Genomic DNA, 5483 nt, shown 5'->3' with positions numbered 1-5483 from the left:
TGGCCAAGTACACACGGAAATAAGAGTTTCTCAAAGGCAAAACTCTTATTTTATTAATCCCTGTGTTGCTGTTACCTATAACAGCACCTGGCACAGAGTAGATTCTCAATAAATATTTGCTTTCTAAACTCAGACCCGATTCCTCTTCCCTGAGTAGCTGTCGGGGAGGGATTTTTACCGGTGCCACGCTGGGAGGCGGGGGAGGGGGCGGGGGGGGGAGGGGGGGCGGGGGGGGGGAGGAGGGGGCGGTGAAGTTCCTAAAGCCCAGAGAGGTCAAGTCGTCCAAGCCAACCCTTCAGTCCAACATCAGTGTCTTCCCACCATCTCCCAGCTACCTGGTTTTGCTTTTGTCTTTTGCGCTGTTTTCCCCTTCTCTTCTCTGCGGGTTTCTTGTGGGGTTTTTTTTTTTTTTTTGCATTTCTTTTTTTTTTTCAATATATGAAATTTATTGTCAAATTGGTTTCCATACAACACCCAGTGCTCAACCCCGCGGGTTTCTAAGCCAGTCCCTGACACGCTGCCTGGAGCACCCCGTGTAAGCCTCACAAGGGCACCAAGCCTGGCCGGTCTGCTTGCCCTTCCCCCCACCAGGATCGTCCTCCCCTCTTCCTCCTGCCCCGCCCCGACCTTATGAAAGTGTCTAGCACAACTCAAGGCTTAAAGGCTTCCTTCTAGTTGTTTTCAGACCCAGTATGTAAAGAGAATAAATGAAAATCCTAAAGACAGTAAATTGTCATTGAGCCAGTGAAGGTCACGGTCCAGTTCTGGCGTGGTTGAAAAGGCCCCAGAGAGTTCCGTTGCCCAAGTTGACCGCAGCTAGAAAAGGAAGAATAACAAGATCAAGGGAAAACCTGACTCTTCTGCTTTAGGAGTTTCTGCCCCATTTTTTTTTTTTAATTTCTTAACATTTTAATGAAAAATTTTGAACATACAATTACAGTGGTATAATTGTATAATAACCTAGTAGAAAAAACCGGTATAATGAACCCATGTACCTGACAATTAGCAAGATTCTGCTGCATTGGCTTCATCTTTTTTTTTTTTTTCTAATGCAATTCCTGACTTCCTGTTATTTCACTCCCCACCTCAGTATGTATTTTTTTTTTAAACTGGGCTTTGTTTTGTTTTTTCAATCTAGACACAGGACCATCTTTATATACCAATGAGCTTGACAACAATCTCCTGGTATCACCTAACACCAAATCCATATTCAAATTTCTCGGTCTTCTTTTTTCCTTCTTAATTTTTATTTTTAATTTTTTTTAACGTTTATTTATTTTTGAGACAGAGAGAGACAGAGCATGAACAGGGGAGGAGCAGAGAGAGAGGGAGACACAGAATCCGAAGCAGGCTCCAGGCTCTGAGCTGTCAGCACAGAGCCAGACGCGGGGCTCGAACTCACGGACCGTGAGATCATGACCTGAGCCGAAGTCGGATGCTTAACCGACCAAGCCACCCAGGTGCCCCATTAATTTTTATTTTTAAACAATTGGTACGCTTGAATCACAATTCCAGCCCCTCACGCTGCATTTGGTGGTTATGTCTCTTAAACCTTTTTAAGCTAGGGAGTTTCTCTTTCCCAAGTGTCTCCTTGATGTTTCATGCCAATGCTTTGAAAGAAGTAGATCCATTGTCCTGAGAACGTCCCCCATTTTAAACTAGTCTATTTGTCTCCTTGTGGTAAAATTTAACTTTGCTTACCCCCCCGTACCCCGCTTCCCACCCCCAGGTAGAAATTGGCATTCAACATTTGACTGCTTTGGGTTTTTTGACGATGGTTCTTTGAAGTGGTGCTCCGTGTGTCCCTTTAGCCCACGTCAGGAGGCAACAGTGCTGACCGCCTCGCTCGTGGCCATGCTGAGGTTGGTCAGTGGGTTCAGGTGGTGGGCCTGGCCTTTTCTGGAAAATAGCAACCATGAAACGTGTTCCCGAATGTCTAATCAAGAGTATTTTTTTTTTAAGTTTATTTATTTATTTTGAGAGAGACAGAGAGAACAAGCAGGGGAGGGGCAGAGAGAGAGAGAGAGAGAGAGGGAGAGAGAGAGAATCCCAAGCAGGCTTCGCACTGCTTTTTAAAGAGCAGTAAAAACACTGCCCCCTCTTCCCTCTCCCCCCACCCCCACCAAGGGAAAAAGAAATGAGAACTACCCTGGCCTCACCCTTGAATGGCTTCCTTCTCCTGAGGTTCAAAGCCCTATAAACACTTGAAAAAGACAGCCTGGGGGCCAGCAAGCACCAACATTCTCTCCTAAGACATCATCTTGCTTGGAGCCTGCATGCTTCCCAGACCCCTGGTCAAGATGAACTTCCCTTTCTCTGTACAGGAATTGGGAGTTTTCTCTAATAGCCACAAGGGGCCCAGGCAGCCCTATTCAAATCCTGAAACGTTTGACTTCATAACTCAGTGGGCACTTGTGTGCTTGGCTTTGTGTGTCAGATTTTTAGAAGTAGAAAAATCTCACCTCCTGTGGACTGAAAGGGTCTCGGAGGCAGTTGCTTTAAGACATCTACGTCTTGAGTGCCATGCAGCTGCTGGGGAAGAGGGAGACTTGAGTCTGTACTTGGCAAAATGAGAATCTTAGAACTGGGTCAGCTCAGCTTTTATGTGCTGTCCAAATGCCTCCCCCCTTCCACGGGGGCTCTCACTCTGCTCAACGCCCTCAACAGGGCTTGTGTGCTGGAATTCAAGAGTAGTCTGTATTCAGCTCTTGTGGGGGGGGGGGGGGTAAAGGAAAGCGGGAGCGGGACTCCCAGCTAGTGCCCACACGCCAGAAAAAGCGTGTCGAGTGTATTCTGGGGTTCGGTAGCCTCTAAAAGACGTTCTGGCTGCCAGGTCCGCTTCTTGGGTGAAGACAGTGGGAGCCATTGAGGGCTTGTTTCCACAGCAATGTGAAACACACTACGCGGGGCCGCTTCTTCCTCTGAGTGTTTTTATTCTGGACATCCACACCTCTGAAACATGACGAGAGCAGTCTTGATTGCACAAACTCCCTCTCTTTGCACTTCCAGCAACGTTTCCTAGCCCGCTCCGGAGCTGGAACAGATTCTTTCCTTCACCTGCCCCTCCTTCCCCATCTCTCCTCCTGACCGCCGCGCCAGCCCTGGAGACTCCAACAACACAGGACCTGTCCTCCCTGCGTGTGGAAAGAGGAGGCCGCGGCCTCTTTGGTGGCCCCACCCGCTGCCTAGGGGACCTCCTCCCCCCCCACCTCCTCCTCTTCCGAGAGTTCACCAGGACCTTGCCAGGGGTCAGGGCCTCCCCCACAGCTTGGCTCGATCAGAGTTCCCCTTGACCAGGTTCCCTTGGTGACTGCCCTGGAGCCTGAAGAAAACAAAGGTGGAGATCTGCCTCCCTCACCTGCGCTGGAGCCCAACCAGCCACCTGAGGCCAGTGGCTCCCATACCGGTTGTGTCATTCCGTCACCTCGGCTCACACAGTCTCTTTCTTCTGTTTGGTTAACTTACATAACTTTGGCTCATGTACCCAGCAACCCACGGGGAGGACTCTGAACTCGTGCATTTGGGAACTTCTGAGAAAATGCTGCAGAGCACCAGCTCCTGGGGGCCCAAGGTTAAGGCGACAGGAGGATGGTTTTGCGTGTGCGTGGATATCTGACTCACATTAGTGATGCGTATGCCGGGCATCCCTTCGATGGCACCGAAGGACTAGATGGTCACAGGGGGAACTCCTGGGGGTCACAGAGGGTCTTCTCCACCAGCTGCTTTCTTGTTTATTATCTTCGATGGCCAGACATTTTGATTTATTTGCAGGTTTTTATATCTGGGCCATAAATGAATGCTTTATTTAAACAAACTTGTAAACTCGAAGAGTCAGACGTTCTCCCACTGAACCATATGTGTACCCTTTGCATCAGAAAGAAGAAGCCAAAGAGGGCAAAGACCCATAAATCTAAAGCATTACTGAAGACCTTCTAGATGCTCAGTCGTTTTCTAGAGGGTCAGACAGTTCTAGTTCTCTCTACTGAACCTGGGTTCAGTCCTAAGCCAGATATCGTCCTCTGCAGGTGAGAGCCCTTGGAGGCTCCACCTCCACGCGCATAAACCACGGAAGATAACAGAACTCTTAAAGGTGTGAAGAGACTTAAAAAAACGAGAGCATGTGTGCAATGTTAGCCCCTAGTGGGTGCTCCTTAGGGGTAAGCCCTCTTTCCCACCTCACTGAAAATTTGGAAGCCTTTTTAGAACGCGTTAAATCAGTCCAGCAACTTGGGACCATGAGCTCTGAAGTCCAGCTCCTTGAGCTCAAATCGTGCTTCCCTCTCTTACAAGCCCTATGACCCTGAATGTGTTCATGAACTTTGCTACGCCCCAGTTCCCCTACCTGGAAAGCGGACACGGTGGCAATACCTATCTCACAGGGTTGTCGTGATGCTTGAGATAGCAGTCCATGGCACATAATTAGTGCTCAATAAATATTAGCTAAGACTTGCCAGAAGCTGAGGAGAATGAGAGTTGGAGCAAAATTACACTTTCTGTTTGACTTTGTCATTATGAAAAAGCTGTCTCAACTGGGGGGGAAAAAAGTGCTGTCGCGTTGCCCCAAGAGGAGCAGAAGTCTCCCATTAAGGAGCTACTTGAGGTTTCTGAAATGTGCTATCAGGAAGCCTTACTTTTGATGGGGTGTGGAAAGTTCCGTACAACAGGCAAACTGTGAAATGAAATAGGTTACGTTTCTGTAAACTCTTCCAACTCTGAGCAGGTTAGTGCCACTTGGGGCTCTCCAGGGACAATGCATGCTTTTGTTGGGGACCGGCATTTAAACGTGTTTGATTGTTCCGTACATGTTGTTTAAAGAGTTGCTTTAGTAAAGTTTAATGGCAAATTCCATTCAGGATTTCCTGCCAAGAAATCTATAAAGCTTTGTTTGAGACTGAAAACATTCAGAAGTGTTTTTTTTTTTTTTTTTTTTTTTTTTTTTTAAAGCTGGGAGGTGCTGGGTGTATATTAAAAAAAAAAAAAAAAAAAAAAAGGAGGAGGAGGAGGTGGAGGAGAGAAGCCCTATGGATGCAGGAGGAGTGTTTGATGTAAGAACTGGCTGGTCAGCTCCAGAGTCAAGCAATTAAGAAAGGTTTAAAAGGGCCAAGATGAAGAGAAGCAAACAGCTCCATCAACGCCCAACCCAGAAAACAGCCCAGGCTGTGCTCTGAGCCTCTCATTCAACAGCTTTGCTCCTGTTCTGAGCTGACGTGATGACAAAGCAGCTTTGCGTGCATTCTTCGCAGAACGTGACGTTACATAACTCCTGCTCTGCATGGCCCGCTGCGGGCACCGCGGGTTAATATCCAAGGCCGCCACTCCGGGGCTAGGCTCAGTAGAAATACCTTGGCAGTGGTTTTCACGCCAGTGTTCACAGATGGCACCTGGCTGAAGAGCTTCAGGCTTATGTATCCAGGTAAACCACCCTACATTTGTGTTGGAGGAACACAGGTGAAAAATAAAATTAAAGTGTCCACTAATAGAGG

This window comes from Panthera leo, chromosome D1 (genome assembly GCF_018350215.1).
Source record: "Panthera leo isolate Ple1 chromosome D1, P.leo_Ple1_pat1.1, whole genome shotgun sequence".
Classification (NCBI taxonomy): Eukaryota; Metazoa; Chordata; class Mammalia; order Carnivora; family Felidae; genus Panthera; species Panthera leo.
This window is presented reverse-complemented; position numbering follows the sequence as displayed.